This window comes from Seriola aureovittata, chromosome 1, assembly GCF_021018895.1.
Source record: "Seriola aureovittata isolate HTS-2021-v1 ecotype China chromosome 1, ASM2101889v1, whole genome shotgun sequence".
NCBI lineage: Eukaryota > Metazoa > Chordata > Actinopteri > Carangiformes > Carangidae > Seriola > Seriola aureovittata.
This window is the reverse complement of record NC_079364.1, coordinates 20,369,885-20,387,384: the sequence shown is the minus strand read 5'-3', so window position 1 is coordinate 20,387,384 and position 17,500 is coordinate 20,369,885. Positions and strand designations below refer to the sequence as shown.

Below are 17,500 nucleotides of genomic sequence, written 5' to 3'. Positions count from 1 at the left end.
TATAAATCTGCCTTAAATATTGTCAAAATCATCATCTAAGTTACAATAATGAACAATCATAATCTAATAACACACAAATCATTGTATTGTTCTTGTCCACATTGAAAACATCATTTGAACCATAACAGTGTAGGCTGGAGAAAGTTCGTCATCCCCTCAGTTCACGACATGAACAAAAGCTAATCAGAGTCAGGAGTTATCAAACCTGGAGTTCAATCAATGAAACCAGATTGGAGCTGTGGGGTTAGAGACACTTTGACTTATTTACAAGAAACATCTGCTGATATGAAAAGGGTAGAAACAAGCTAATATTAGTTAGTTCATTTGCTTGCATGATTCGTGTTAGCGGACACTTAAGGACATGAGCCACTCAAGGGAGTGAGGTAGGCAGAGGAGATGTGCAGCTGACATCAAGCTTTAGAAATGGTACGGTCCACTTCCAGACATGAATATGGGAAATATATTGTAGCCTAATATTTACTATTATAGGCAGAGCCCTTGAACGGAGATCCTATTCAAGGGCTCCGATTACAGGTAAGTAACTGTTGTATTAACTTCTTTTTTTTTTTTTTTTTGGGGGGGGGGGGGGTCCAAGTCTTATTGAGACTCCAAGTCCCCCCCCCCCCCAATCTTCATAATTTGAACCCTGCTAGTGACAGTTGCCTTGTGACTCTAGTGATGGCTGTGCTGGTTGCTTGGTCCACCACTTTGGTACAGACAAAAATCTCAACAAATACTTGGAGGATTGCCAACACTTTTTACCAGCTGAGTAACTGACACATGAAAGACACAAGTGATTTTTTTCTAGTGTTTCATTTTTCAGCTTTCCCTTGTTTGTTATTGGTTTTAATTATGAATTGGGTATTATTAATTAAATATCCAATTTTATTGTGCTAAAATACACACATTACACATGGAGCCAAGCCAATTTTTCCTCCTAAATCAACAACCAGAACTATGACTGAATTTTAGTTTATCACAAATCTAAACATTGGATAAGATTTAACACTTGCATGAATAAACTTTCCACAATGCATCAGGGTGGTCTGCATGATTTAGAAGAAACATTTCCGAAATATATTAATGAAAGAGCCAAAGCTTTCAGGAGACAGAGGGAGAAATTTCAAATGAGCGAGAGGTTCTCTCTCTCTCTCTCTCTCTCTCTCTCTCTCTCTCTCTCTCTCTCTCTCTCTCTCTCTCTCTCTCTCTCTCTCTCTCTCTCTCTCTCTCTCTCTCTCTCTCTCTCTCTCTCTCTCTCTCTCTCTCTCTCTCTCTCTCTCTCTCTCTCTCTCTCTCTCTCTCTCTCTCTGTGTGCAGAGATGGTTCTAATGATGAAATGCCTGAAGAAGTTGTTTAGTAAAGACAGACGAGAGTTGATAAAAGGGAAATCAGCAATAAACACACAAAAACTTAAAAGAAGTTAACAAAGAAGTGAAAGCTAAAAAAAACAAAAAAACACTAGTGTCTTTGATGTGTCAATTACTGAGCTGGTGCTGGTAAACAAGTGTTTTTCTGTGGTTGTGGTTTGTGTTTGTATGTTGCAGTGGGTGCTGTTATTTCTCTCTCCCACGCAGGAAGTAGATAAATAAATGTAACTTCAGTAACATTAGTATTCAGACTGTCAGAGAAGGAGGCAGACAGTCACAGAGGCATGCAGAGAGGGAGGGTACAATTTACAGTGAGCCACAGACAGATGTTCCTCGTCCTGCTGATTTTCACACCAGAACCAGACCTCATCAAACTGATTTGACTTGAATCTGCACTGGTAATAAACACCATTAGACTCTGTCCTCATGAGATATGAGGGTTTTTTACTCAACTTATTCACCACGGAGCTGAGGAGGGAACGTGGTGATATAAAAACACTGAGACACTTTCCTTCTTCATCTCACACACACTTACACACACTTCATTGTTAGTTAGTTGTTCTCATAGACATCTATCATCGATACTTTAAGCGTGCATTAATGTGCAGGAGACAGATACATCATATAATATGGCAATATATTGAATACAAATAACAATACAGTAAGTGTTTTCAAGTGAGTAGTTGTCACCCTCAGCAGAAACATGTGACGTTATGAGTCCAGGCCCAAAAAGTAATTTTCTGAGAAATTTGTCTCGAAAAATTAAAGGAGTAATTCTGATTTCTTTGCTGTTATCAGTGACAAAATATGTATGAATATGTTTTCTAAATGCTATAAAAAAATTGCATAAATTGCAGTATACATGATGCATGTTGTACTGTATGTCTGTATCATGTAAAACAAGAGCGCTTGACATGGGGGGGTTATGAAGTGAATAGAGAATTTAAAAAAAAAAAGTGGTAGGACACTCCGCTGCGTATAGATCCTTCTCTGTCAAACAGACACACACACACACACACACACACACACACACACACACACACACACACACACACACACACACACACACACACACACACACACACACACACACACACACACACACACACACACACACACACATCTCTCTCAGGGGATGAGAATCAATCTAGCAGAACATCCACATCTGCAGAGCCGGCTGGTGGACGCCTTCTGCATCCCAAGTACATAAACATAAACACATGGACAAGTGGGCCTCACTGTTTTACAGAAACAGTACACAAAAACCACTTATGAATAATTTCCTAAATGCTTCTATTTCACTCCCATGGCTTCGTCTGATCTTTCCTCGACCCCCTTACCCCCATCTTCTTTTCTGTCCGCCTCTTCATGAACTCCAGTTTCATCCACTAGAGCTATCCCAAAATATTTAGTGAGGACTGGAAGTGGACGACAAAGTTCTCCAACAGAAGACGTGAACCATTGTTGAATCTACGATACTCTCAACTGCTGAACAATGGAGAAAACTTTGTACAAATTACATGTATGTCTAGTTGTCTTCAAATACGACGTTAGACAATGAATCGTATGTTTTCCTTAAATTGCTTTTGGAGGTGGCTTTAGAGCTGAAACAGTTACTTCAACAACTATTTCACATTTTTTAATCAAAGATGCCAAACAGAAAAATTTGGTTCTCGTTTCTCTAATATGAATAATATAATATGATTATATGAATATTTTTCTATTTTTTATGATAGTAAACTTAATATCTTTGAGTTTTGGACTTTTGGCCAAAAGAACCGATTTGAATACGTCACACTGAGCTCTGGGACATTAATGGGCATTTTTCACTATTAATTAATTACTATTAATGAAGAAAATAATTAGCTGATTAATCGATAATGAAAATCATTTGTTGCAGGAGATGTAGTGAGGTTAAACTTTTTCACTTTGTTCCTACACTTCCTTGCCTGTATATACTTATTCTTTTCATCAAGTGAATGCATATTTTTAATCAGCTAAAAATCTAGTCTATAGTCTGCTTTGGAGATGTGAGGCATTTGCAGAGAAACAGCACATAATAAAACCACCACAGCTGGGCAAACATATCATCCACCAGTAACCATGGTGATGGGCATTTCCTTCTCATGATAAGAGCCTCCTGCAGTTAACCTGTTTATTTATAACCTCCCCATTAATAAATAGAGCGAGTATGGGTTCATATGAAGTGACATTGTGTTGAAGTGTTAGTGAGGAGGGACCAGTTCTAGGAGAAGGCCAGTGAGAGATGTTACAGTAAGTGGAGAGCTACTTTCTATCCATCTCCACCGAATGAATTGTATTCCACCAACTGGAACGAAAGGAGCTCGCCAGAAAATAATAAAGAAGAAATTCTTAACAGCAGGTTCTTAATGGGGATTACAGGCCTGATACATATGATTCAGTCACTGCCTTTGTGGAGAATTACACAATTACTGCATCTGTACAAAAGATAGTGCATTTTGTCTGCAAAGGCTTTCTTCAGAATGGTGCAGAAAATGTCAGTCCCTACATCCATTCATTTGTTTGCTCATTTATTTTCCCGCCTGTCACACCCAATATTTCTGATGATTAGATTTGGATGAAAAGTGTAGAAATTACGAATGTGAGATAGAAGAAGAGAAACAAAGACAGGCAAATGAGTGAAGGGTGTGGTGAGCAGCCTCTGATGTGGAAAATGGAAAATAAGATCAAAAGCACCCCCTGTATCCAAAATGTCATCTTCTGAACGGAGATTATAAAAACAAAAAACTGCACTTTTCCAAGCTGATGGTAAATTTTGGACTTCATACTGTAGCTTCTGAAAACACTGTAGTAAGGTTTAGACTAAGAAACACCATTTAGCTGTTACATCGTCACATAGATAAGTAACTACTACACTGACTTTAAGACTTCAATACTGCTAAAGAGAGAAAAAATAAGAAGTTAAATAGTCAGCGAGAGTGTCCGCTATGTACTGCACACCTACAGAGCTTTAAGAATATATTTGCCACCTAATCTATAACTAAATGGTAACAAATTTTTAGGGTAGACTTGTCATCCATCCATCGTTAAATGGATAAAATGATACTGTGTTAACTTCATAACTTCAACATCAAACCACCAGAAGCAAATCTAAATCAAAATCTTCACTGTAAGCGTGTCCACTGCTCCTCTTTATCATCTGAATATTTTTTCTTAAAGTGATAACTCAGCTGGTGAAGTTCTGCAGACTTGTCAATTTGATAAAAACTGTCACTTTCAGTTATTCTTTTGGTCTTGATCTCTGTCACGCACAATGACAATATGAATATGAGAGGGATCTCAGAAACGCAACCTGCACTAGTTTTTACTGCTGAGATGAAATGAAGATGGATGTGATTAAATCAAAACTAAAACTTGCCCATGCGTGCTACAAGTCAGGAGTAGGAAAAGACACTAACCTGTGTGCTCATAGTAAACTCCGCTGCAGGACTGCACAGTGAATACTGACATTAAGTATTCATGGAGGGAAGGGCAGATCAAAATGATTTCAGTGACATTTTGGAAACATATAAGGGTGGCACATTTCTAAGAGGATGGATGGGGGTTTGGGATGGTGGGGAGCGGGAAGCGGGGAGGTCCTGTCATCTCATATCGGAGGCGTTGGATTGGTTTGCTTTGTCCTGTCATGTCAGTTCAAAAACCTTGTGACTGGATGGTTTATGTCTTTAATGTTGCTGGAATCGGTTCAATTACTGTCAATCAGGGAAAAACAACAAAGGCCATCAGACACCATCAAAGGCCGCATCTGTGTGTGTGTGTGTGTGTGTGTGTGTGTGCGCACTATTAATGCTTTGATAAAGTATTTATGACCTAATCACGGTTCTTTCATCTCTCAATAGACAGGCAGACAAACATATTCAGAATTACTGAGGAAATATGAAGGGAAAAAAAACGAGGCTAAACATCATCTCCTCACTCGTACACTGTTGCATCAACACACTTTTTTAGCTTTAATTATTATTAATATCACTCTCACTGTAAATAAGCCAAAATGTGCACATTTCACCTCACAGTGGCAATAGACCATATTTTTATATGAGTGATGGATCACACGGTTGCTTGTATGTGAAAGAGTTGCTCATCGTGACAATCCCTCAGAGAATGATCAACTAACTATTTTTTGCATCTTCCAGTTAATTGTTTTGGATTTTTCGGCCTACAAACATTGCCTTTTTGGTTCACTCTTACCCATCGCATCAGGGTTGTTTTTGACTGCAGCGGGCAGCAAATGTTTGCTGACAATATATATTGAGGTTATAATTTATCTAAGTTTAGTTTAGTGTAATGTCTGTTGCCTCTGATTGGCCTGATAATTAGTAATTGCACATTTATCATGTATTTTGACACACTTCCACATAGAGCTTAGCATTTGTCCTTTTATTTTTTTCCCAAATAGTTCTTTAGTTTAAACACAATACAGGGCAAAAACTCACTGAGGAGAATAACAAAAACATTTTCTCCATTTGCAGAGTCAGTAAATGCAATGAAGTGCACTGTATCATCAATTAAAAAGTTAGCAATCACATTAACAGTTTCAGGGACAGTTTAAGAAATGTCCATGCCGCTGATGGCCTGGCGTGCCAAACATCACAGTAGTAGCACATGGGTGCAAACAGTATCCAGTATATGCATTAAATAACTCTTAAACTGCTATCTGCATTTAAACACTAACTCTCATAAAGATTCACTTTCTCAGATTAAATCGAAGGCAACTGGACTTGTATTTGTCTGTGGAAGACGTTTCGCCTCTTATCCAAGCGGCTTTATCAGTTCTTATGTATTGGTCTCTCTAGTCCGCACTAGTCTGACCAAGAAAGTGGAGTAGGACCCAGGTATTTAACCTCTTGTGGGTGGGTCCACCAAGGTACCTGTGAAAGTACTGGTTTCACCTGACCATTGTTGTGGTCTCATGTGGACGACCGTCGTTAGGGTCAGGTGACCCTGTTGTTATCCCGTGTGAACGACAGTCGTTAGGGTCAGGTGAGCCCCTGGTGGATGACGATCGTTGAGAGTCGTCTGAGGTTATGTTGTTGACTCTCCTGGGTACCGATGAAAGGGCGACATTGTAGATGGGGGATAGATGGTGTCGCAGACCCCCTCCCCTGTTTAGCGATGGCCTCTCCACTTTTACATAGATGAGACAGGAGGATTTTTAACAAACATCAAATCCCTGTATGTTTCAAACCCAGTAACACGCTCAGGCAGAAACTGGTACATCCCAAAGACAAAACACCACTCAATCAAAAAAGCAACCTGATATATGCGGTCAAATGCAGTGAGGAGTGCAATGACCTATATATTGGGGAAACACAACAACCGTTAAACAAACGTATGGCCCAACACAGAAGGGCAAACTCTTCAGGCCCTGTCTCAGCTGTCTACTCCCACCTAAAGGAAAAGGCACACTCCTTTGAAGACAGCAATGTCGAAATCTTGGACAGGGAGGACAGATGGTTTGAAAGGGGAGTCAAGGAAGCCAACTATGTAAAAGTGGAGAGGCCATCGCTAAACAGGGGAGGGGGTCTGCGACACCATCTATCCCCCATCTACAATGTCGCCCTTTCATCGGTACCCAGGAGAGTCAACAATATAACCTCAGACGACTCTCAACGATCGTCATCCACCAGGGGCTCACCTGACCCTAACGACTGTCGTTCACACGGGATAACAACAGGGTCACCTGACCCTAACGACAGTCGTCCACATGAGACCACAACAATGGTCAGGTGAAACCAGTACTTTCACAGGTACCTTGGTGGACCCACCCACAAGAGGTTAAATACCTGGGTCCTACTCCACTTTCTTGGTCAGACTAGTGCGGACTAGAGAGACCAATACATAAGAACTGATGAAGCCGCTTGGATAAGAGGCGAAACGTCTTCCACAGACAAATACAAGTCCAGTTGCCTTCGATTTAATCTGAGAAAGAGATAACAATGACCTGGACGAATGAGAACTTGCACAGACTCATAAAGATTCAGTTTATCAGCGATGTGAATCTAAGTCTCCTAAAATGTGGTTTCCCGCCCTTGTTGTTAAGTTACCTTCCCTATTGACTGAATGGAGGCTTAACAAGAGTCCCTCACTGCAGAGCAGACCGGTTTGTCTGTAGGTGACAGAGGTTATGTCCTGACGAGGTGACCCCTCAGGAGCAGTCAGCTAACTGTTCTGTGCGCACCAGCTGCCACAGAGTGCACTGTGTGAGCGCTCTTTGATGTGCTAGGACACCGCGGGCAGAAAAGCTCCTGTCAAGAGCTGTGGTTAAAATCCACAACATTATTTTGTAGCCTGAGGTCTGAAGGGGAGTTACAGTACCATCTGAAGGACATGTCAAACTAAATCAGTGTCCATCTCCCCTGCTGACTGGATAGCTGAAAGTGCAGTTAACTTTATTATTATCCCTCCTATTCTGCATTTAAGTCAATTCATTTCTTTTTTGGTGCATTTCAGGTAGCACGGAATTGGTAAGCTTTGTGTTTGCGTCATTGTTGTCACTACACTTGGTCATACTTATAAAACAAGATTTCTAAGATGCCCTTGTAGCCTGGTAGTTACAGCTCCGACAATGAACAGCAATGTCCCTGGTATGAGTAGGGCCATACCAGGTAATCCCCATCTTTTTCTCCCTTATTTACTCCCATCTCTCTCTTGTACACTCACTGGTAGAAGCATATGCCCAAAACATTCTTTAAAAAAAGACTTCTTTTTGACCAACTCTTATCAACAAGTTTTTTTCTCTTTGGTCTTTTCTGCACTGACTTTCCACATTGCTCTTAGGAGCCTCCATCCACCCCAGTACCGGCCCTTTTCATCTTAGGATCTAGATTTATCTGTCAAGTTACTGCTCTTTAAATTAAACGACCTGAAAACTAGGCAAATGCCAAACAGAAATTACCTTTCAAAACCTATAAATCTTCAATCGAAGTAGGGAAATAGAGAGAGGAGAGGAGAGGAGAGGAGAGGGAATTCTGGCAATGGTGAAATGTGACTATGTTTATTATGTATATATTTTCTGATATTTTTTTATTTAAAAAAAAAAAAAAGGTTTCATACTGTACCAGTATTTTAAATTCATTCCATCCTTTAATTTTCTGTAGCTCCCCTAACACAGTCACACACACAGTCACACACACTTACAAACACAAACATACACATACACGCCCACATGTCATTCTCCGTTTAGACAACTGTAAAAACAGCCCAGATGGGAGAATGACATGGAGAGGAAAATGGAGGAGAGGAGGAGAGGAGGAGATAAGACGCTAAGAGACAGGTGGAAGGGGACAGTTAAGGAGCAGCAGGAAGGTCGGTGGGACAGAGCTAATGTCAGGGGAGGGAGAAAGAAAACGCTTGATTCAGAAAAGGGAAGGAATAAGGGAGGAAGAAAGTGGAGCAGAAATATGTTTAAACTCGTTAGTAAACTTGTTAGTGAAGTTGCTGAGCGTGAACGAGAGCAGGCGGGCTGAATTAGAGAGGTGCACCCTGGGAAAACATCGAGCAGAGTATCGAGTGGAGGGCCATAGAGGGAAAAACTGTAAGAAGCAGCAGCTTTGAAAAATGTGGCCCAGGAGCCGAGAGGTTTTAGACCCTGCTGCCAGGGACTGCGTCAGGATTCTGGGATGGTTGCTCTGTGATACTATGAAATGTTAACATACACTGCTGAGTCATGTTAGGAGACAGCCAGGCTGGCTTTTAAGTGAGAAAACTGCAGCAGCTTGGAGGCTAAAGGTAAATGGTCAGTGCTTTAAATAGTATGGTGCTTAATCTGGCTCCATATCTTTTTGATCACACAAATTTAAAGACGACATCAGATTTTCACAAAATGATTATCAAACAAATTCATGACAACGATATTATCATAATATCTTTAGAAAATTTGAAAAAAATTAAATAATGCTATCAATCAAATTAATCTTTTGGCAAATGAATTAGACTCAAATACAAGTGTAGGAGGTGGATTTTAAATATCACAGTTATCGTTAATACTATCATATCCCGACACCCTTAGTACTCCCATTAAATGGTTATAGCTACAGTATGTCTAATACTGGACAGTGACGTCATGGAAAACCTGCTACACCTGTTAAATAGCATCATATGCTTTTACAATCATTAACTACACGGAAAAACATTTGCAAGATATATCAAATAATATCCAGGTAAACTACAGCGGCTCACTGAGGTCTGTTTAAATGGATTCATTCAATCTTTGGTTGGTTCAATCTTGGTTCAATTACTATTGTGGTCAAGACCAACACACACACACACACACACGCACACGCACACGCACACGCACACACACACACACACACACACACACACACACACACACAACACACACACACACACACACACACACACACACACACACACACACACACACACACACACACACACACACACACACACACACTATAGCCCCGGGCTGTAAGCAATCGAACACAAGATTGCCTCCTGCTCTCTAATGACTTATTTCCATGCTGATACCCAATCATCTCCAAGAGAAATGAGAAAAGAAAGTCGACATGTGTTTTTGTCAAGTTGGCACATTTTCAGCTGATGAGCTACTAAGCTCCTGTGTGCACACACACACAGTACACCCACACACACACACAGTACACTTCGCCCATATACACTGTACATCCAGACCTCAAGCACCCATATAGTTTATGGAAGCTGATTCATGGAACATACTGAATATCACTCACACATATATTAGGACGTATATTTCTGGTGTACATTACTGCAGTACATTACAAATGGCAGAAAAAAACATGCTTGTATAAATGTGATAAAATCATATCAGTTTCCTAAACAGTAACAAATAAATCTTCCCTCATGACTGCAGAATTAATCCCTTGGCCATTTTCTTAACTCTCTCCTGTTGCCCATCAAAAGGCATTTTGTAAACACACTCCTAAGTAAGCTCCTTTGTTCAATAAAGGTTGACTTTTGAATATCATTAGCAAGATAACATGATTTAAGCATCCTTGTTGTGGTGGCTCAGATGGATAAACTCTACATCATGCAACAGATGCCACAGCGTCATTAAGGCTCCAGCTGAACCTTATCCTTTCTCTTCCTTTTCATCAGTGTTAATGAACAAATACTGCAGATATTGCATAAATATGTAATCTTGAACAAACTGAGCACTTCCCTCCATAATGACAAATGCTGAGGAGCCATTCGCCAATGTTTCTGACCATCAACTGTTTCAAAAAGCAACTCAGTGGCCAACAGTAGAAGGCTTTAACAAGTACTACGTATGGAAGAGCTCTCAAATGTGAAGCTGTTTGACTCGTGAGCAGTAAAGGTTACATAACACCCAACACTGATTTTCAACACAACATGCATACGACACACACAAACCCGACCACACACAGAGACAGTAGTGTTCATGCAGTAAATCGCTGAGGTGAGTATGGCCTATAGCTTCAGTACAACTGTCGCTTATTCACAGATGTGACCTGAGAGGCCGAAGGAGTTTCTGTTTCTTTCCACTCTGTTACTCAATTTTTCTGACCACTGATTTTCTGTATAATAACAAGAAAATAAGGAAAGAAATGAGGGAAGAAAGAAAGCAGACAAGACAGTTACATAAAACAAGTAAGCAAGAAATTATAAAAAAAAAAAAAAAAAGAAAACAGAGAAGTTCAGCCAAGCAGACAGTCTGAAGACAGGTTAAATCAGAAGAATGGGGGTGGGTAAAGATAAAAAGAACTGGTTATTGTTTTCAGAGCAGTATTCTATGTCGGAAATCGTTTTTTACTGCTTGACTGCTCTCCTATAGTCTGAATCAAAGGGTGTTTCACGGGGGAATAGCTTTTCCTCCTTCCACTCTGAAGGCAGCAGTCAGCCAGCTCTGAATGGGTTTTCCTCTGTGCATTTGCTGCACCCAAAACTTTCACATTTAACATAAAGAGACACTGATCATGAGCATTAAGGTCTGTATTATGAACTGCAAAGCAGTGACTATATAGATTATTACATTAGATTCATATTACTGAAATTCCATCTTAAAAAGAACAAATTTAAATTGTGCCTTTATGAAGCACCTAAATATTAACTTCAAATAAAGAGCATGCTACAAAAATTCGATCAGTATGTTTTAGGAATTCCAGGGCTACAAAACATCCCATCACCCTGAAAAGACACATATGTCTCTGTGTGTGTATATGAGTTGAGGTATAGCTACAAGTATATATATGTATATATGTACAAGTGTTTACCTCAGGGTAGTGAATATGAGGCACTAGTCACAATACTGCGCACAATCTACATAAGAAAAGCCTTCACTCTCAACATGAACACTGATTAAGGAAGGAAATATTGCGAGACAAACAACAGAGATGATTTGTTGTGATACTTGTCAAAGGATTGATTATTAACAGGTTGAGCGCAGTAGTACTGTAGGATCCACTGTCCCATATTTTATACTGCTACAGTGCCAAACACTGTAGCAAAATTCATATACTGGTTCATATTTCTACTGGTGTGCTGTTAAACATATACCATTAAATTCATGCTGACAAGCAGAGAGGGACAGAAAGTGAAAAACCTAATTAATTCTTTACACCAAGGACATCGATGGAGGGAGGAAAGTCTGCAAGTTTTTCATCCAGTCAGATACTGTACTACTGCAGCCAATGTGAACTCACCTCTAACAAGATGGCTTAACTAATGAAGTCAGTGTTTGACTGGCATGAAAATAATGACAGCACTTGGCTCTTCAGGGAAGATTGTTGCCTATTTTCTGTGTTACATCAGACTATCGTCCTTGAAAAGACCAATAGACTTAATAAATGTGGCTGAGCAGTTGGGTTGCACTCACCGACAGTATTCATTCAAATATTCATATGTCTCATATCTTCCCTCATTCGGTTTCTCTCTGTCAAAACTGATACATGATGAACAGCTAGCAGTTGTTGCTATTGCATGTCTGACAGCGTGCCCTCAGGAAACTCTAACAGTCATAAGAGAGATGTCAGCAGTACTGGGATTGGGCCATCGGCGGTATGCATTACAGAGTAAGCCCCAAGGCATACAAATAGTCTGGACAGGTTTTTGAGGGCAAACATGTTAGCACTGTGATGGTTGCCAAGAAACTTGTAATTCTCCTCTCATCCATTTTCAGTGCTGCTTACCCTATCCAAGGTCGCTCAGGCAACTGCTGATCCCAATTATTTCCAACTTCTGGGCATTTTTAACTTCTGTCTTTTTATCATGACATGTTACACTGGCACAGTCGTCCATGGCTTAGTACAACACTCTTTAAGCCAAAATCTTCAACTTTCTCCACTTTATCTCTGCAGCTGAGTTTTTGCCGTAGGTTGTTGTTGAAGCCTGCCGTGTGTTTGTATCAGCTCCTGCTCTGTAGAATACCACTGGGCTCACGCTTGATTTTAATGTGTGAAAATAACAACATGCATCACTTTAATGCTTTGGCTTTGTTACGAGCAGACCTCATTTGCATTGTCAGACAGGACAGGTGTACAGAGAGCATCTCTATGGCAACCACAGTACACTGGTTTGGGTTTTATGATACTCTACCAAAAAAAATTGTTAAATTACTACCATGCTATGAGTTTATGCCTGATCAATGCATTCTCTTTCTCTCTTCCTCTTCCCTCCATCATGTCTTTTCTGCTTTCAATAAAACAAGGACAAATGTCTAAAAGATTATTCAGATGAGACACAGGAACCTTAGGGCTTTTAAGATGAATGTACATGGGGCGCACAATAACAACAGTGCCTGTATTTTTGGAAGACTAGGCAATTTCAAATTTTTTAAGCTATAAAATGTGTTGTTGCATTGGACTATACACACACACACACACACACACATTCGTGCTATTTCGTCCTTCCTGTTACTACCCTGTGCGACTCTAGCAAACTATAGCAAGAGCAATCGGGATGTGTCCTACCAAAGGATGTGCAGATTGGGGTAAAATTGTGTCTACATTAAGAAATGCAAAAACTTCTCAAGTAAAATCACCCTCCAAAATTCAAAGAATCTTTTAGAACATGACAAAAGTACAGACGAATGACAAATTAAAGGAAAAACAAATGTAAAGTGCCTTAGCAAGGTGTTGGGCCACCACCACGTCTCTGGACTCTACACGAGGGATGAACACCATTCTGAGATCTGGTGACTGTGAAGGCCATGGCATATGATTCACACAATTTTTGTATCAAACCATTCAGTGACCCCCTCGTTCCCTATGGATGGAGGCATTATCATCCTGTTGCTCCACTCATTTGTCAGGTTTTTCCTTTTTGTCACCTGTCTGTATATCTTACCTGGGGAAATATGACTTATGTCCATCTTTTCTCAAGATACTGCTATATCACTGGAGGCTAAAGCCTGATGAATGTTTTACATAAAAACGTCTTCTGTTGCAGGGTTATATACTCTCTCTCTCTCTCTCACACACACGCACGCACGCACGCACGCACGCACACACACACACAATAATCCCCAAGGTTGTAAAACTACAATTATCTCCCACTCCAGGATGACTGCCAGGTTATAGTTCAAACACTTCATCCATTTACCTGTGTGTATATCCCTGAGTGTGTGTGTGTGTGTGTGTGTGTGTGTGTGTGTGTGTGTGTGTGTGTGTGTGTTTATATGTGTGTGTATTCAGGTATGCCTAAATGCTTATACATTACAACCATACCAACAACAGCTTGTGCCTTTATACACTACATGTGTGCTCCTGCATGTTTTGAGCGGACTAGGTTGTAATGATAATGGTCTTTTTATGGCACAGATAGTGTTTAATCAATAGTCATCCTAATAATGACACCATACCCATTACAGCTGTGTTTAAGAGAGATACTTTGTGTCTGCGTGCACGAGGTTGCACAAGTGTGTAGATTATACTGTTTTTCCAATGTTACATGACGTTCCCATTAAGGTGAAAAGGGTAACGAGACTTATCGTTTCCTGCAGAGTGGGCTTGGGTTACTATAGAAATGCCCCCTTTTTAGTTCCTGCAATCAACAACTTTTAAACATTTTTCTTCTTTTTCCTTGCCTCTTCACTTCTTCTCTGCAGATGCTGTTGTCAGCTTCACTTAGGAATGAACAAATAAAAATATGATGTCAACACAGCCATGTCTACTGTTCCAACAGAAGGTGAAAACAAACACACCTGCGGTGAGTGTGCTCCATCCATACTCTGCCATCGAGAAAACACGGAACATGAAAACACTAAGCTATGGTCTGTCTGCCAGCTTTCTGCTGTGCTATCACTATTTGCCATGATCCACAAATCTCAGTTTACTGCAGAAGCCAAAGCAAAAAGGCAACTCTGCAATCTAATACACAATACTACGAAATCTAGTGGCAGTGCTGAGAGTTTTACTGTGGTGTTAAGCAAAATGTCTAAACAGTGTGTGTTGCTGAGGGCTGTGCAGGAGGTCTAAGAAATCAGTGGTTCATCTAGTAAAAGCCACCAGAAATTGGCTGTTAACATACAGAAGCTACTAATAATGAGTATAATTTTCAACAACTATTTTCAAGAGGCCAAAATTTATATTTCTACTAACAAGATGTGAATTGAGATTTGTTCAATATGCAGTGGAAACATAACTGATTTTTGTAACTTAAGTGATTAGCTTGACCTTTACTCTGACGTCTATGAGCCATGATTGTGTTCTCTCTGACTTTTAAATAAATCATATAACAAACAGAACTTTTATGTAGCATACCAAAACACCCAATGCTACCCTGTCATCTGCAGCTCATAACGTTTGTATATACTTACATCCTCTCTCTCTTTGCAGTCACACACATCCATCTGTGTGTCCTTCACAGAACAAAGACTCCTAATTTAACTGGTGTCATTAGCATAGAGACATGCAATCAGGGAATTAGCATAAGAGTGAAATGTGTGAATATGCGAGTCCTAAAGAAAAGACAACTAAGTCTAAAAATGAATCTAAAATATATTGTTCGAATACACATCTTTAGCTCAATACAGTGCTGCGTTAGCTTTATAATTTTAATTTTTCAACCTTAATTTCACAAATGTGACAATGAGACCAATGCACTGTACTGACATGGTAAAAATGAATAAATAAATAAATAAAATCGTCCCTTCTACAGAAACTCTTTTTGTCCCTTTCATCTGTGCGTTTGTGTGTCCATATGCGTAAAGATTTTTTTCACCTTGTGACCTTTTACCCTTGTGTAGACAGTATGTTTGCCCTTGTGGCTGCCATCCACAAGTGTCCATGCTCTTTTCACATGTGCTTGTGCATAAGGTTAGCAGAATATGTATTTCTGTATGTGTGTGTGTGTGTGTGTGTGTGTGTGTGTGTGTGTGTGTGAGAGAGAGATGCACAGAGGTGTAATGTAATCTACTTTTGATTCAGAATCCTGTGTTTGTTTCTTATAGTAATAAAGTAGTGCCTTGGGCTATGTGTGTATGTATATGCAGTATGTGTATGTGTGTTATGTGCGCATGTGTGTGTACACTATAGTGATAAAGTACTGCCTGGGCAAATGGAAATTACCCTCATCCATCTACTAAAGTGCACATGCATGTGCTCACACACACACACACACACACACACACACACACACACACACACACACACACACACACACACACACACACACACACACACACAACAAGACAGGCAACAGAATGAGGAGACACTGATATGATGGTACAATGACCAGAGTACAGCAACAGCAACATGTACAGCAGACCTCAAATTAAAGCTATCAGTTCAAACACTGAATGAAGCTCATTTACACAACATTTCAAACATGAGTCACAGTAGCTCCCTAAAATACATTCATTTATATATAAATAAACATAAGGTCAGTTGAGTGAGGCTCACAAAGCAAAATGGACACTTCTTTTGAAAGGTATAAGCATTTTACTTGAGACATGTGCAGTGTGGAAAAAGAACAGACATTTCTGGAGGTAATAAGGCAAATGATTTTTGAACTCACAGGGAAACTAGTTTTGTTTCAGAGCAACTGGTTTGGGCAAAGTCATTTTGTCCCCTTTAAAAATGCTGCAAATAAGGACGTTTTTCATTCAATAGTGAAAAATGCCCAAAAGTCCAAACTGATGACTTCAGATATCTTGTTTTGGCCGACCATCAGTCCAAAGCACAATATTCAGTTAAGACACAAACACCAACAAATATTTAACGTTTTGACATTTTTGCTTAGAAATTACTTTAACAGTTACACAATTATCAAAATGGATATTTTCTGTTTTACTTTATTAATTTTCTGTTGATCAACTAAGTGATTAATCAAGTAAATGTTGCAGCTGTCATAAAACGTGTTAGCATCAGTTAGCCACAGTCCTGTTTGCTTTCTATTTTTCAATAAACATGGTTCTTTTATGACACCGCAACTAAGGAGCTGAGAAAAAGTTTATTATTTATTCACTGTGTGTGTTGTCTATAAAAACACTGTCCCATTTATAATTCATATTATTCAATAATTCATTTATTTATTCCCATGTATTTATTCAACTGCACAGAACAAATACAACAAATGGAGCTAACCTCATACTGATTGTTACCCTGGGAAGAGAGAGAGCCATGTCGGCACAACACACACACACACACACACAAACACACACACACACACACACACACACACACACACACACACACACAAACACACACACACACACACACACACACACACACACACACACACACACACACACACACACACTAAGTAGTTAATTAGTGAAACTCCATGGATGATATTTTTGTCTCAGGAACAAACCATGAGCCCGAGGGGCACAGAGTTGGGGTAGAGAGAAAATATTACAAAAAGAAAGATGAAGAGAGGGAAGGAGAAAGCAGTGACTGATGATGAGAGAGAGCAGAGAGAAAATAGATTCAGACCAAAACAAACAAAAAAAGGACAATAATCAAGGACGTGTAAAGAGCAGGAAAGAGTAAAAACATAATAATCAAAATGAGAAAAAGCAGACAGAGGTAGGAATCATTATTCAATTTGATGTGGAGTTACTCCGGATATCTTTAGCCAATTATTCATTGCTGACCAGGACAATATCCACCATCTCAGTTTAGTATTTTTAATCA

The 17,500-nt window shown here is 39.7% G+C and overlaps 1 protein-coding gene across 1 annotated transcript in view; it reads right to left on the bottom strand.

The window, feature by feature from the left end:
* Positions 1 to 17,500, bottom strand: part of smyd3 (SET and MYND domain containing 3) — a 66,373-nt gene that overhangs the window by 14,844 nt on the left and 34,029 nt on the right. The window lies entirely within an intron of this gene.